Genomic DNA, 17,490 nt, shown 5'->3' on the forward strand with positions numbered 1-17,490 from the left:
GCTGCAGGCAGCTGTGGGGCCCCTCCAGTCTCGGCTTCTGATTCCCCCAGGAGGAGAAGTCTATGCTCAATGTACGGCAGGATGGGGCAGGCATGGGCAGGAGATTTGAGGGAGATGAGGTGGATGATCGCAATCATAGCTAGTGCTTACACAGGGAGTGACTGCAGGCCCTGTTTGCCCAAAACCATCCTGTCCGCACCTGTCATCTCAGGGTGACTGCAGGAGTCCCCTCTCGCCTCCTCACCCCTGGTTTGCATGCTGGGTGCTGGGCCCTGCTCACAGCACTTCACATGCACGTTCCATGTCACCTTGCTCATCCACTCTGAGCCACTGGTGCAAGGGCCTGTGTGGAGCAGGAAGGGTGGATGAGCTGTGTTGAGGACTCTCTCGAGGTTGTAGACCTTGGATGTGTAGTGGCCCCAGAGTGACCACAGCCCATAGTGGAAGGCTCAGCACCACTTGGTCTACAGGGTGGAATCGGGGGAGGCTGAAGGGACCCCAAGGCAGGCTGCAAGCCCAGCAGGATGAGGACTTAGAAAGCAAAGGAAAAGAGGAATTTAGAGATATCTCAAGCCCTGCCCTCTCCTGCCCTCTGGCTGAGTAGATGCTGGTCAAACCGGCTGCAAGATGGATCCACAACAGAACCACCATTTATAGCATCTTTCCTGTTTTCAGATTATCTGTGGCTTTGATAAAATTAACAAGGTGGGGATTTGTTGGCAGCTCTGAGTTCCTGTCTCCCATGTGCTGTGGCAAAGGCCGATCATAGCACATGTTGCAGATAGTTTTGTTTAACCCACAGTGAAGACAGTTTATACACACACACACACACACACACACACACACACACACATATATATTCCCCCCCACCCCAAAGAACGACGACTTTGACAAGGATGAGGTTGAACAAACATTTATTTATCGCTTGTTTTCATAGGGCAGATGGAGAAGCAGTTTTATGCTCAGGGAAAAGAACTGATTTTAAAAGCTTACGTATTGGGATATTGTTACCAAGTCCCACTCAATGCTGTGTTATTAACCAGATGGTAAATGTCTCATTTAAATGTCCTTTATTGAACATCTGGGGAACCGGTTTCTGAGCCATGTTTTTGCTCATTGCTCACCGCGATGGGGGTGATTCTGTTGGGATGGATGTTGTTGCTGTTAACCTGCAAGTGTTCCCGGTTCAGACCCCGTCCTGTGGTTTAATCCATGTCCGCAGGATGACAATGAGTTGCCATTTATGAGAAATGTAATTGCAGATTTTGGAGGCCCCAGCATTCCTTTCAATGTTTATAGTTTCTGGAAAAGAAGAAAATTTGTTCTGTAGATGTTGCATATTCGTGTTACACATTGCAACTGCATTGCACGTGTGCAGCCCCGCTGAGGAGCATGGGCTATTTAGTTACGGCCACCGCTGAAGATTGGTGCCACTGATAGATGGCAAGTGACAGCAGGCAGGGGAGAGCGTGATTTTATGTGATTCTTTGAATTTTCTCGTATCATTTGCAGCAAAATATAAAATCCTGACTACCAAATTTAAAAAGGGAAACATGCAGGGCACGGTGGCTCACGCCTGTAATTCCAGTATTTTGGGAGGCTGAGGTGGGCAGATCATTGAGATCAGGAGTTCAAAACCAGTCTGGTCAATACAGTGAAACCCCGTCTCTACTAAAAATATAAAAATTAGCTGAGTGTGGTGGTGCACACCTGTAATCCCAGCTACTTGGGAGGCTGAGGCAGGAGAATCACTTAAACCTGTGAAGCGAAGTGGAGGTTGCAGTGAGCCAAGATTGCACCTTTGCACTCCAGCCTGGGTGTTGCAGTGAGATTCCGTCTCAAACAAACAAACAAAACAAAACAAACAAACAAACAAAAACCAGTTCTTGTCAAGATAAGAATATTGTTAGTTGTGGAAAGAGAAATGCTCTCCTTCACCTATTTCTCTGTTGAGGGCAGCCTGAGCATGCGACTGTCCTGTGACACACCTTCGTTTAGGATGCTGTGCCCGGCCCCGGGCTCCCCACTTTCCCACGGTGGAATCCACATGTGCATTTTGTAGTCATCTCTTTTACTCACAATTTTCCCTCTAGATGCAAATGTGTCTCCATGAGGAAGAGCAAGGCTCCTGCAGAAAGGAGATCAGATGGATTGGGGATCCCACAGAGAGAACCTTTTGCCTGACATGAGCACCCTTGGGAGAGACCCCTCCACACAAATCTTCCTTGCAAGGAAACACTCCTGCCTCACTTTCTTCAACCCAGCCATGACCCCCTTTCCTGGTGAGAAACTGTAGGAAGAGTTGGATCTCTGGCGCGCGCATGTGTGTGTGTGTGTGTGTGTGTGTGTGTGTGTGTGTGTGGTCTGATAAGAACTCTGTAGCCTCTTCCTTCCCGGGTCAGCTCCTCACTGTGTCCCCAGATGAGGCTTTAACCCATGAGTGCCCTGATGGCGCTGCTGCCCCCTGGCCCTGCTCACCTGGCCCCTTCCCAGTCTCTCTCTCCGGAGGAACAGGGTTACACCAGGGTGACAGCATCTGCCTGTCCTCCTTCTGCAGTGGTTCAGCCGCAGATGTCGACTGCACACCGCAGCCAAAAACGATTCTGCAAGGACTACAGCCTCCCGCGAAACTGAGGCTTAATGATGCAGAACTCCACGTTTCCTGCCCTCAACTTGTCATCATTTTCCTTCCCAGAACCCCCAGCACCCCTGACACCGACCTGGATCTCTACCCCAGAAACTCAAAACCCATTTTTGCCACACTGTCACACTCGCTCTCCTTCACTCCCCTAACCCAGGTCCCCGTTTCTCTGCACCTGTGTTCACCACCGAGAATCCCTCCCGTTAAGTTGCCTCCTCCATTCCGCCTTCTCCCGACCCCGTTGGCCCATGCGTCTTTGAACTTTTGCAGAATTTGCATCTGTAACAAATTACTTGCTATTTAATTATGTTCTGTCATATTATTCCTGTTGAACTTGGCCAAGAACCACGCACTCCTTGAAGGCAGAAACCGTCTTTGTTGTTCCGTGTCCTGATTCAACCCAATAGCCCCAGAGCACGTCTGCAGGAAAGGCCTTCCAAGCTCAGGTCATCAAGCTCCTCCCAACTGCACTCTTTTACTTCTGTTTTTCCAAGTCGATCTTTTTTTTTTTTTTTTAAACTTACATGAAATCATTATGAAAAGAACTTTTTATCACCTCCAGAAATGGAACACTGTATCATTTGCCATCAGTAGAAGTTGGCTGTAAAAGCAAATTCCATGTAAACAGAACGATGCTGTTGTGTTCTGCTTCCTCAGTGTGAGACCTGCTCTTTCTCCCTTCGTCATGGAGACTCCAAGTTCTAAAGACATACTAGGAACAGACTACAGCTTTCGTTGTATCCAGAAGAAGAGAGACAGAAAAAACAAAACCACCGGAAAAGTGAACAACGTCCTCACGCTGTGATTGGCAGTTGTTGAATCCAGTGAACAGGCACCACCAAAGATCACCCTCAGCCCACACCTCAGGACCCTCTGGCACAGACTCCAAACACCACCACTTACTGTGTGAGCTCCAAGTAACAAGTTCTGAAGATTATCTTTTTTAACTCACTCTGGGGTGAGCTCTCTAAGGAAGAACCCATTATTATCCTACTTTCCAGATGAGGAAACCGAGCATAGCAGGAGAAAGAAGCTTGACCACATCCACACAGTAGTAAGTGGCTAAGTCAGGACCCAGTGAGGATAAACAGTCATCCTAAGTTTTATAAGATAGGAAATTTAATCACAGGGACCTTGTAGATGGTAGAAGAGCCAAAAAGTCAGACAAGGGACACTGAGGCAACCCTGGTGTCCACAGCATCAGGAAGTGGCTACCAGCTCTTGGATGCACAAGGAAGGAGGCAATTGTCAGAGCCCATCAGACTTACTGGAGGGAAGCTAGAACCAGGCTGGGTCTCTGTGGCTGAAGCTGGCTTGTAGAAGGAAAGAGCCTCCAGGCAAGACAGCCCAACAAAGAGAGGCAAGAAGCCCACCCAGACTCCTGTACACACCCGTGTCCCTCCAGGCTTCCCATTGGTCCAACCCAGTCAGAAGCCAGAGACACAGGAACCCAGGGCTCATAGCCCTGCAGAGGCCAGACCCCCATGATACAGGGCAGAGCAGGGATGGATGGGAGGAGGGGGATGCTCTGAGACCACCAGGCACAGGCTCACGCAGGTGGTCTCATTCTGGGATCTTTTCACTCACATAAGCCATGTTGTAGTTGACTATTGGATTTTATGAGATGAGAGTTCATGTGTGTTCTTCCTCATTCCAAGAAGAGGTGGGCTCTTCCTACTTCCTAGCTACCTGGAGCTACCTGGTGATTTCTTCTAACATCTACGAAGTCCCTGTAAGTAAATTTTCTGTTTTAAAACTGTTTAACGTTGTCTGAAGACAATTTTTCCTCCACTCTTTTAAGCCCATTGAAAAGGTAGTGCAAAGTGTCCCGGAGTGAGAGAGGTGAAGGGGAAGTGGAATTGTGTTTCTTAGATTGAGAACAGATCTGAGGTTCACGGAGCCTGTGGGCAGGGGTTACATGCATGTCGCTCCCTGTCTGCATCCCCAGGAGGAGGCCAGGCCTCCTCAGGGCCCGTGAGTACATTTAAAAGGCTGAGGCCCCGGCATCAGATAGTCTGTCTTGTATAAGACTCCCAGCTCCACAGGAGCATAGGGCAGAAAGCTGCCAGACCACACACATAGTGGTGGAATGTCCGAGGCCCTTCTCCTGAGGTCCTGAGGTGGAAGAGGAAGCCTCAGAAGATAGGGAAGCGCCAGTAGCCATGAGGTTCAGTCCTCTCCTGCCTGGTGGGTGGGACCTATGGAGTCAGAGTCAGGCTAATTTGAAGAAAATGAAGATGGGTTATTTCTCACCCATCTGATCATGGGGGCTGAAATTCTTAACTGGCGGTAATGTGGAAAATGTGGGGATGACATGAGGTCAGTCCCCCAATCTTTGCCAACCTGAGGGGCTTGAGTCTTGATGGCTGGAGATTGATGGGTGTGAGTTCATGGACCACTTATGAGACCCTGAGCCGAAAGCAGACCACCACCTTGGCCAGGTGTGTGCACAATGCAAAACAAGACAGTGGCCCATCCCATACGACTCCTCCTACCCAGGGCAGGACTGCAGCCGAGGGAGTGGTAGGTGAGAAGCAGAAGAGGTGGGGCCTTGACGTGACCACAGGAGGCGGTGGGTGAGCAGGACCAAAGTCTCATTACCCTGAGAGCACAAGTAATAAAGTCCTTGTGATCTCCCCTGCCTAGGGAAGGGCTGCATACTTGAGATCAGTTGGATGGTTAAAAATTGAAGAAGGACTTTTCTCTTCTTTCTTTTGACAACCAACTGTAGGCTGCAGACAGGTCCCCATGTCTGTTTCTTTTGTTATTCAGTTTAGCAAGCCAAGAAAACATGAGTTTATTGCCCTGAAAATCCAAGCTGTACCATTTCCAAAGAAGCAGTCGTCAGAAAAGAATAGGGTCTCTTAGGAGTTTAATTCCAGGGCCCAGAGCAAAGAAACATGCTGTCAGCTTCCACCTTGTTGAATAAACGCCTTCTGAGTCAGACTACTTTTCCATGGAAACCAACCGCTTTCCGAATTTCCTGCAAGGGTCTTGGCCGTGAACCTCAGTAGCACTTATCTCAGAAGGTGGCCCAGGTACCAGGACAGGGCCCTTGAATTCCTGAGGGTGGTGATGAGCACACAGTGCTGCTGGTCCCCTGTCACCTTCTGTCTGTCTGTCTGAGTTCCTCCTCTGCATGTGCCACTGTGACCTGCCCTAACAGGCTTACCCAGCCCTGGGTTACCCCACCTTGGAGAAATAGAAGGAATTTGGGGGATGATTCTTATGAGTTGGGCAATGATGGAGAGTGGCGGGGGCCCTTGACATTGTATCTCCTGGAGTGATGTTCTTAGACTCCAGAATGGAAGTGAAACACTCAGCAATGAGCAGAAACCACCCACGTTTTGATTTGAAGATGGTCCATCTCATTTGACAGCACTCCTCTGACCCACTGGGCAATTTCTTGGAAATGTCCCAATTCTTGGGAACTCTGGGTAATTGTGCTGACAAAGCTGATGCAAAGAAATGAAGGGGAATCCCAGGCCTGTAGAGGAAAACAGGATAGTGTTGCTGACCTCTTACAAGGACCAGTCATTATAAGGACACGGTTGTACGTGGAGGCTCTGGAACTGCCCTTGTAGTGTCTGTGAACCTTCATCTGCCTTAAGACTCTTGAATAAAGTTTGTCCTTTGCACTTTTAAAACCGATAAGGGCTTTCGTCGCTGGGAAAAGGAAAGCCAATTTGTTGGGGAAGAATTATTCAGAACTGTCTCCCAGGCCTCGAAGGATAAAGGAAGAGCATTTGCAATTTGAACAGAAGGCACTGAAAGGCCGCCTTTTAGACTCTGAGATGTGAGAGGTTGATGCACTCTCAGTCTGCCTTCCATTTGCATTTTAACTGCCGGGCAAAGCCATTGTGAACAGGAAGGGCCCCGCCCCTGCACACACTGGCCAGGCAGCTGGACACTCTGCCCCATTGTTGGCAGGTGTTTCTGAAGGGCGCCGTGAGTTCAATGCTCTTGTTTCAGTTTCTTTTGGTATGTTAACATCTCCTCCTTGTGAAAGAATTTGGTCTATTATTTGACTCATGCAAATAGAGAAATAGAATTCCAAACCATTAGCCTACTTATTAAATATTTATAATAAGTAGCTGGGATGAAAATACCTGTTCTATAGGTATGTCACATGGGGACAGATAAACCAAGACCTGCAAATACTTTTATATACTCCATATAAAAGGCCCCACAAATGGTATCGAGGGATGGTAGAAATTGCTATTTATGTTCTGCACATTGAGGACCATTGAAGCCAATCTCCAGTGATGCTCAGCTGTCATGAGTCAGCTCACAGAATCCCACTTGAAAGACTGAGAACTGTAGAAAGAGGTTTCAGTAAAGTACACGGACCTCCCATCCAGAAAATCCCATTTCATCAACAATTGTCTTGTACAGAATCACAGAAAAGAAGTGTTAAGAAAAGGATACCCACAACTTAGAAGTAAGGCAAAAAAAAAGTATGGTGCCCTCTTTCAATGTCACACTAAGCAGCGTCTAACAATCTAACAAGTCCCTGTAAGGTGCACCTGAAGCTCTAAAATAATTATTTTAAATTTTTATTTAATGCTTACAATTGACGTGGCAAACAATGTAGAGGAAGGATACATTGCAAATTGTTTCTGTCCAGTAGAAAACTTAATGAAGCCCCAATGTTATGAATTATTTTTGACCCATGGGGCATTGCCAGTCTTGTTTCTAACTTTGCCGTCTTGTAACTGCCCCATGGGTCCACCTTGCCTGCTGCCTCGACGGAGCCAATTTACCAAGACAGGGGAATTGCAATGGAGAAAGAGTAGTTCACACACAGCTGGCTGTGCAGGAGACCAGAGTTGTGTTACTACTCAAATCGGAGTCCCTGAGCATTCGGGGATCAGAGTTTTTAAAGATACTTTGGCAGGTAGGGGCTTGGAAAGTGGGGAGTGCTGATTGGTCAGGATAAAGATGGAATCATAGAGGGTCAAAGTGAGTGTTTCTTGCTGTCTTCTGTTCCTGGTGCGATGGCAGAACTGGTTGAGCCAGATTACGGGTCTGGGTGGTGTCAGCTGATCCATCAAGTGCAGGGTCTGCAAAATATCTCAAGCACTGATATTAGGTTTTACAATAGTGATGTTATCCCCAGGAGCAATGTGGGGAGGTTCAGACTCTTGGAGCCAGAGGCTGCAGGACCCCTAAACTGTAATTTCTACTCTTGTAGTTAATGTGTTAGTCCTGCAAAGGCAGACTGGTCCCCAGGCAAGAAGGGCGTCTTTTCAGGAAAGGGCCATTATCAATTTTTTTGTTTCATAGTTAAACCATGAACGAATTCCTTCTCAAAGTTAGTTCAGCCTACACCCAGGAATGAACAAGGACAGCTTAAAGGCTAGAAGCAAGATGGGGTCGGCTAGGTCTGATCTCCTTCACTGTCTTAATCTCTTCGGTTATTATTTTTGCAAAGGTGGTTTCAAGCCTACTTATCGTTTTTCCCATTGATCATGTATGCTAGTCTCTTTCTTAGAACCCACTTTCATCCTGCCTGTTCCCTCATGCAGGAGTTAAATATACCTTCAGAACATGCTCACTAGGTATGTGTATGAGTTATGCTTTATAAACTTCAGAAAATTATACTCTGAAGGCTGTCTGGCAAAGTGTTTAGAAAATAGTGATACTCTTGATGCTAGATTTATAGCAACAGGTCCTAACTAGAGAAAGAGCTTTTACGTATGTCCCAACTGCCCCTCGGTGTGGAAAATGAGGGGACGGGGCTGTCAATCCCCCAATCTCTGCCCAAGGGGATTGTAAAAAGCCACCCACGAGGTGTCAACACCTCTTTCATGGCACAGCAGCCATTGCAGCATGAACATTGTACACACATTCAGAAATATTTTATGGGTAGCAGCTGAAATAAATATTATTTCTCTATTTTGAATGACAGTGAAATCATAGCTGGTCCTCCTGAGTTGTTCACGGAGTAATTCTTTAGTCATGGTCTCTCACTGTCCTTTCCTCTTGAAGTTCTGTTATCCTAGAAGAAAAACCAAACAGTACATAGAAAGATAACATAGTGAAGAACCCTGCTCCAGACCACTTCTATAGGGAACTTGACATTTTTTCCAGGAAACTCAACTTGTTTGTAGTGGCAGATATCAACGGGAGAGCCCCGGGAGCACAACGGCTGTAGGAAAGGAAGTCGTGCTGCCCTGTGTCCTTTCAGAGCTCCCATGAAGACCTCGAGAGCTTTTCCCAGGGTTGCTCGGCTTATCTACCACAGCTGTATTATTTATAGGGTCAGAGAAAGTCAAAGTATCACGAGTGTTCATGGATCAAACGGAGCCTCCTAAATGCTCACTTCCCAAGATCCACTTGGAAACATCTGGAGTGTTTTCTGCGCAAAGTGTTGGCTACTTACAAGGTTAGTAGCCTTGTGATAAATAAGATACATGTTCTCCTCCGAACTCTCCTAGAAGACGGTGGGAAAAGAGAGGGAGCTACCTTCTCCCTAGAGACGTACAATTATTCTGGCCAGCTCAGGTGGCTGAGACAAGCAATTTTCCGATGAATTGCAGAGACTGAATGGCCAGGCTAACCGAAATGCACATCATACTGAAAACAACACACTTCAGGAGATATCTGACGTTTCCAGTTACGACTTTGGATTAAGGAATAATGGTTCCAGAAAAGTCTAGTGGAAATAGAGTATGTTGCTTGAGAAGGATAGCTTATTAGCTGATCAGTGCTTATGAATTAGAGAAAAGGGCACAGAGGAAAGAAGTCAAAGTGGGAAGAGCGTTCAAGACACCTCCAAGTGGTGGAGAGCAGCCCAAATAAGGGCTTTCTTTCTGTTGCTATGATTGTGAAACAGGAAAGGTTTCCTCGTCGCCCTCGCAGGGTGTGTGATGGCGGTGTGACTCGCTGCTTCAGTGCCTCGCTGCTCAGACCTCCAGGGGAGCGTACAGACGGGCAGGCTATGGTGCTTCGACCCCACGGCAATGACTAGGGGTGAATGTTTACAGCCCCAGTGGGCGTGTGTTACAGGGTGCTCTTTAGTTTAGCCATCCACAGGGGGCTTGTGTTAGTCAGCTCAATTAGACCCCTGCCTTATTGCAAGGACAGAGGCTTTCTGTATCCTGGGGTTCTTGCCTTGGTGTACTGGAAGAATTGGATCACACGTGAGCTTGGAGAATGAGTGCAAGGTTTTATGGAGTGGCAGTAGCTCTCAGCAGATGGGGGAGCCAGAAGGGAGATGGTTTTCTCCTGGAGTCAGGCCACTTGGTGGCCCATCCCTTCTCTGACTGCCCCAGCCAAACTCTGTGTCGTTCTGCTGGTGCCTGTCAGTGTGCTCTTGACATCCAGCCACTGGTGTCTTCTGCTGATGTGCTCCTCACGACGGGCAGTCACTTGCGTGTCTGCCTGCTAGGGTCTCAGGGTTTTCATAGGCACAAGATGGGGGTGTGGCAGCCAGGGTGGTCTTGGGAAATGCAACATTTGGACAGGAAAACAAAAATGCCAGTTTTCACCTAGGCTCGGGGGCACAGGCCTGGGGGTGGAGCCCTAGCCAGGAACTACTCCTTCCTCTACCCAGCACTTCCCTTCCCCGCTTCCGTATCATTTATGCATTTATTCATTTATTTTTATTTTTATTTTTGAGATGGAGTCTCGCTCCGTTGCTCAGGCTGGAGTGCAGTGGTGCAATCTCAGCTCACTGCAACCTTCACCTCCCAGATTCAAGCGATTCTCCTGCCTCAGCCTCCTGAGTAGCTGAGGTTACAGGCATGAGCCACCACATCCAGATAATTTTTGTCTTTTTAGTAGAGACGGGGTTTCACCATGTTGGCCAGGCTGGCCAACTCCTGACCTCAGGTGATCCGCCTGCCTCAGTCTTCCAAAGTGCTGGGATTACAGGCGTGAGCCACCGCGCCTGCCCAGCCCTTCTGTATCATTTAAGGGACCATGCACTTCCCTTCCCAGCACTTCCCTCATACAAATGTATATAAAGATGAGCATTTATGAAATCACAAATCTTGTGAAATGTACCTATTTAAATCCTCGCCTATTTGGCCTTTAAGATTTTTATAAAGTGGACGAGAGAAGCAACATATGTATATTTCACGTAAATTGCTGGTTCAGCCTTCACTTCTGTTGGCACTACCTGCTTTGAGCATGAAGGGTATAAGTAAAGCCCTGAGTAGAGAATTTTTCGGCAGGGCGCAGTGGCTCAGGCCTGTAATCCCAGCACTTTGGGAGGCTGAGGCAGGTGGAGCACTTGCATTCGGGAGTTCGAGGTCAGCCTGGCCAACACGGCGAAACCCCATCTCTACTAAAAATACAAAAATGAGCCCAGCATGGCAGCGCACACCTGTAATCCCAGCTACTCCAGCAGCTGAGGCAGGAGAATCACTTGAACCTGGGAGGCAGAGGTTGCAGTGAGCCGAGATCATGCCAGTATACTCCAGCCTGGGCAACTGAGCAAGACTCCGTCTCAAAAAAATAAAAATTAAAAGGAATTTTCACGGGGGCACTGAAAACGGGGTTCTTGCTGGCTCAGGAGGCTGACTCAGGTCTGGAAGGTACCTCACTGATAACCTCCCACGTGGCATCACCTGTATCTCTTGAAGAGTCATCACAACCAAGGCTTCCTCCTCCTGGCCAGGCTTTGGCAGGCCCTCACTCTTTCCCCTGCCACAGTTGAAGTTTCCAAGCTGTTGCCACAAGCACAGCTTTCAACCTGGCCATACTGGTGGTCACCAAGGGTGATCCTGGCATGTCACGGCTTTCAAAGCAGCTGTTAATGGCGCTGTTTGCCAATGGATGGGGAGGAAGGTTGGAGAGATTTCTCCTCTACTGGCATGACCTATCTGTTAAACCTTTGTGCTGTGACAGTCCCCAAATGAAGACACTTGGTCAGAGAACATGTGAAGGCTGTAGTGCATTGAAACTATTTCTTCAGCCTGACAAAAATCAGTGAAAATTAGCTTTGATCTTGCTAGTTACTCTCCCTCCATTTACAAAATCTACCTAGGCTTGGGGTTACCTAAGGAGGACCCTGGAGAGTTCAAAGAATCATCAAATCATTTTTATTTGCATCCAAACTTGGAGAAAATGTCACTATTAAAACCTTACTGAGAAGGCAGTCAAATCAATGTCCTTCATGAATAAAGCTTGAACTTCAGACAAAACTGCAGTGGTTTGCTGCATCCCTGTGAGGACGAAATCCCTTCAAAGAAAGATTGTTCACTTTCCACTTCCTTCGGACGTGTGGAGAAAGAGCTTCAGGAAAGCTCACTTCCTTCAAACCTACCAGATGGCCCTGAGGTCACTACAAACAAGTACAAATTGAACATTTGAAATAAAATTAAGGACAGGTTTGTGGATTTCTGGGGAGAAGTACAAGGGTGGCTTTCTGTTTTCAACAGTGACCACCTCCCTCCCTTCCTCCTTCCTCTTTTAACTTGGTATTAAAGATAAATGGAAATCAATGTAACTGTATTAATGGCTACTAATTTAATACATCTCTACCATTAATACTCATTTACTTATTTAGTGTGCTGTATTTTTGGTTCTATTTTAGTGATCATAATTTTAAAAAACCCTATCTGTAGGACTTCCATTGGTTCAGCAGTAATAAAGTTCTTCCAACACAATGTTCTACCTAGAATCTGTAACTCCACAATCAACAATTCTCTAATGAGAAGTGTCTTAAGAAACCTAACCTTCACCTTTTGGAAGGAACTGTTGTACGTGCAAGGGGTGCCATAAAATACTTTGAGTAAAATTAATTTATGGCATTTCATGATGAACAACTTAAATATATTACGGATACACTATTTAAGCAAATGCATATTTAATTAAGAGAAGTGTTAGACAATTAGGGGAAAACACTAAAATGGGAAAGTAATATATTTAGCAATCACCTGTTGTTAATTTGGAATACATGGCTATATTGCCTGGAGACATTTTGATAGTTAATAAATAAGATTAGCAAGTACAGGGGTTGCTTCAGTTTCTAAAAATTTTATAATGCGTATTAAGCTCTTACGTTGAAAGACTAGATCAATTATTCCAATAGTAACCATTTGTCTCGTAAAACATTCACCAGGTTTGTCTCATAAATTTGGATTTGGAATTAAAAGGCCTAATTAGCATCACAATTTTGTTCATACAGTAAGAAAGAGTAGACTATGTATAAAAGTATTTTCAGTTAGGAGAGCACACTCCTTTTGCTATACTTGGTTTTGAGGTATGAAGGGTGTATTTTTATGTGGAGTTAGGATTTGGGTTTTCATTTTAATGATGTTTGTGTGAAATAGATTTGTAAATTAGATAGGAAGGCAGGACCAGCCAAAGCCAATTTCTGATGAATCCAAGAGAGAGTAATGCTTGACTCTCACCCACTACTACTGTGCTGACAGAAAATTCTCACTAAAACAACAAATTCACGTTAATATTTAGACATGTTTTGATAACAATAAGAACTAACACTTATACAGAATGCATAAGCATCCTTCTAAGTATGTACACACATCAACTCATGTAATCTTCACCTCAGCTCTTGAAGTACATATCACCGTCATCATCATCATAGTCTCCTTCCTTCCTTCCTTCCTTCCTTCCTTCCTTCCTTCCTTCCTTCCTTCCTTCCTTTCTCTTTCTTTCTTTCCCTTTTTCTTTTCCTTTTTCTTTCTTTTTCTTTCTCTTTCTCTTTCTTTTTCTTTTCTTTTCTTTTCTTTTCTTTTCTTTCTTTCTTTCTTTCTTTTCTTTCTTTCTTTCTTTCTTGCTTGCTTTCTTGCTTTCTTGCTTTCTTGCTTTCTTGCTTTCTTTCTCTTTCTTTCTCTTTCTTTCTCTTTCTTTCCTTTCTCCCTTTCTCTCTCTCTTTCTTTCTTTCTCTCTTTCTTTCTTCTTTTTTTTTGACATCATTTCACTCTTACTGCCTAGGCTGCAGTGCAGTGGCATGATTTTGGTTCACTGCAACCTCGGCCTCCCGGGTTTAAGCGATTCTCCTGCCTCAGAGTTGGAATTACGGGAGCCTGCCACTATGCCCGGCTAATTTTTGTATTTTCAGTAGAGACTGGGTTTCGCCATGTTGGCCAGGCTGGTCTCGAGCTCCTGACCTCAGGTGATCCACCCACCTTAGCCTCCCAAAGTGCTGGGATTACAGGCGTGAGCCACCGCATCCCGGCATCATTGTCTTCATCATCACTATTTTAAAGGTAGGGAAACCATAGGCACACAGAGTTTAAATAACTTGCCCAAGATTAGCCAGCATGCATGAAGGAGCTAAATGTAAACCCAGACATTACAGCTTCCTAAACTGGGCTTTTTTTGTTTGTTTGTTGTAGAGATAGAGTCTTGCTCTGTTGCCCAGGCTGGAGTGCAGTGGTGCAAACATAGTTCACTGCAGTCTTGAACTCCTGGGCTCAAGTGATTCTCCCACCTCAGCCTCCCGACTAGCTGGGACTATAGGTACATACCACCATGCTTGGCTAATTTATTTATTTTTTGTAGAAACAGGGTCCTGTGATGTTGCCTAGGCTGATCTCAAACTCCCGGCCTCAAAGGATCCTTCTGCCTTGGCCTCCCAAAGTGCTGGGTTTATAGGGATGACCCACCACTGTGTCTGTCCCTAGCCTGGGCTCTTGAGGACTAGCCCCCTTGACTTTTTCCAGGTAGAGCCCGTGGGTGCGAGTGACTGTTTCAGGTGTCACTCTAGTGCTGGTGCACATCTCACGGCATTGGGAGAACGATGGTGATGTCTGACTAGCACGCTCCGTGGATCCTAGGCATGTCTACCATGAATCACCTTACTGCCTATGAAAGATAACATCATAGCTCATGTATAGAGACATTTCAGTTTCAAAATGTAATATTGCCCTGAAATGTCGAGTGGGTATTTTGGTAATCTGCACTAAATGTTTTTGCCAAATGAGACACTCACTCATTGGTGGGTGTTTGTTTCCATTTAAGTTTTGAAATGACAGGGTTTCCTTTAGGTTTTAACCATTCTCTACAGTGTGGTTGAGTTTTAAATTAAGGCTGCTGAAAATAGAGATTAAAATTGGTTTGGCCACAAGGTTTTCAAAAGTATTTTTTTCCCCTCTCTTTCTTTTGTGTTTTGTTTATGTTAGGAATAAGAACATTTAAAAATGAATGAGAGGTCAAGGTATCATTTTCCTCTAATGATATTTCTTTTCCCTTTCTTTTTTCACATTTTCTTGTGTGTGGTGTGAGGGTGCTTAATTACTTTGTTTACTTTCATTTAGCCAAACATTATATTGTCTATTCATTTGTTAGTATTTTCATTTTCAAGGAACTGTTGTTTCTTGCTTACATCATTCTGATGTTCAAGTTCTGCCTTTCTTCTTTTGTACTTAGAGGCAGACAATTCTCTGTTCACAATCCTTTTGTCATAGTTTAAAATGTGGGTTGTAAGGTTTATCAGTAAAATGAACCTTCCTAAGATCAGCATAAAAGATAGTAGGGCTACTAAAGAAAGTTATCAAAAGAGCTTCTAAGGTCCTTAAGCTGTTGACATATTGTCACAGCATATTTCCAGTTTGCAAATTTTCAATCCACAAAATCTGTGATTCAGATTGCCCCTAAAATTTGTATTCCCGAAGTAATAATAATAACAAAAGGCACTTACTACTTTGTGAAATACTGTTTTAAACATAATCATTAACTCACTTAACCTCACAATAACCTCACAAAGAGTTGTTATTTTCAGAAACACAGTGATTAAGTGAAATTCCCAGGTTACATTGCTAAAAAAGATAGATCACAGAGCCATAAAAATATTTTCATTGTCAGTTTTATCATAATATATTTTATTGAGCACCTTTTATAATTATCCAAGCTATTTTATTGGGAATGTATTTTATGTATTGCTCTTCTTTATTGGGAATGTATTTTATGTATTGCTAACAAGTCATAGTAGTTAAATAACATGTGGAAGGTCAAAGATCGTAAAATCAGTGTTGGAAATCAAGTTCTGCTGGCTCCAAACCTGTGCTGTTTCAGCTTCTCCACAATTCTTTACATTCACGGGCCTCAATTTTCTCAGGTGGAAAATTTTAAAAGCCCCTTTGATTGTAATAATTTATTACTGAAAATGAGAGACAACCATTATGGCCCTGAGTCTGAATACTGATAGTAATTTTTCAAACAAAAATAAACACTTTTGGGGGTGAGATAAAACATTTTTGATAGAAAGGACTTTTCCAAGGAGACTCAGTTTGATGTGCACGGTCTAGATTTTCTGTGATCTTCTGTAATCCAGGGAAAGGCTTAAATAATTGGAAGCTTTGAATGCTTAATATGTTGCTGGGGTCATGCATCCTTCTTTTATATTACTTGTCTTGGCTGGATATCTGACAAGATCTATACAGTAGAACACACACAAAGGTCAAGCGTAAGGGCTTGTTATTTAGGCATTATTGGCTCTTTTCCTCATTTTTACTATTTATGGAGCTTAGCTTTTCTTTCTATAGATACTGGTTTCTGTTGGGTATCATATTCCTTCTGCTTGAAGAACTCTAACGTTCCATGTGGTACAGGTCTTTGGGTAATAAATTCTCTCTACTTGGTTTTTCTGAAGAAGTCTTCATTTCGCCTTTATTTTTGACCAAAAAAAAAATATTTTCACTGGATATAGAGATCTGGGTTAGCAGTTGTGTTTTTTTCAGTACTTTAAAAACATCACTCCATTGACTTATGGTTTGCATAGTTTTTGTTGAGAGGTTGGTTGTAATTCTTATCTTTATTTTTCTGTATGTTTTGTGTCCTTTTTTTGTCTGACTACGTCTGACTTTCTATTTCTACTTGTTTTTGAGAAGTGTGATTATAATATATCTAGATGTGTTTTCTTGAAAATTATCCTGCTTGGGGTTCTCTGAGTTTCTTTGGTCTGTTGCTTAGATGTATTTTATTATTTTTGGAAAATTCGTGGCTACTATCTTTCCAAGTATTTCTTCTTTCCATCTTTCTTCTCTTTCTGGGACTCCAGTTATAATCATATTAACAAAAAATGTTATTGTTCTATCGGTCTCGGTCTCAGTTGTTCTCTCACTCTGTTTCTCTCTCTCTTTTTCTTTCTCTCTCTCTGTCTTTCTTTCCCTCATCTTTTATTTTTCTCTTTGTGTTTCAACTTGGGTAATTTATGTGGCCTATCTTCAGCTTCACTGATTCTTTTCTCAGCTATGTCAAATCTACTAATGAGCCTGTCAAATCTGCTAATAAGCCTGTCAAAGACATCCTTTATTTCATTTCCACTAACATGGTTTTGGTTTTGTTTTTAATTTATGACATTTCTATTAAACCCTTTCTTGTAGTTTTCATCTTTTCAATAAAATTTTCTATCTGTGCACACACATGATCTACTTTTTTATTAGATTATCAAATATATTAATCAACTATTTTTAAGTCTCTATATCACAGTCCTAACAACTATGTTATTTGAGTCCAGACTATTAGTTGCTTTGCGTCCCCAAAATGGGTTGTTTTTTCTCGCTGTCTGTGTGCCTTTGGCGGTGGAGGGCTTCCTCGTTTTTTTTTTTTTTAATTAAAGCTGGACTTTGTGGCTAGAACTGCAAATACCATTTCTATTCCAATAACCATTTATAAGCCATATCAATAAGAGTAAGGCAATGATAATTGATTCTACAGGTCCAGATGGGATTTTAACACATAGTTGGTCCATGACACGTAAGTCTGGTGTTGCCATGAGTCCACAATGGTAATGAGTAGCCCAACCAGTCTGGCTACGTACAGAAGTCCCACCACACTCAAATAGCTTGGATAATAAGAATTAAAAGTAGTTGGCCGGGCACGGTGGCTCAAGCCTGTAATCCCAGCACTTTGGGAGGCTGAGATGGGCAGAT

General features: G+C 44.2%; 1 long non-coding RNA gene across 4 annotated transcripts in view; it reads right to left on the reverse strand.

Moving 5' to 3' along the window:
• Nucleotides 1–897: 897 nt before the first annotated feature.
• LOC105473850 (uncharacterized) overlaps nt 898–17,490 on the reverse strand; it is a 173,506-nt gene continuing 156,913 nt past the window's right edge. The window contains exons 5-6 of one of the 4 annotated variants that reach the window (XR_011610173.1): nt 1,989–8,642; nt 898–1,302 (exon numbers count right to left, since the gene is read on the reverse strand). This is a non-coding gene — a long non-coding RNA (uncharacterized lncRNA). The other 3 variants (XR_011610174.1, XR_011610176.1, XR_011610175.1) reach the window with 3 other exon arrangements.

The sequence above is a fragment of the Macaca nemestrina genome, chromosome 11 (genome assembly GCF_043159975.1).
Source record: "Macaca nemestrina isolate mMacNem1 chromosome 11, mMacNem.hap1, whole genome shotgun sequence".
NCBI classification, from domain to species: Eukaryota; Metazoa; Chordata; class Mammalia; order Primates; family Cercopithecidae; genus Macaca; species Macaca nemestrina.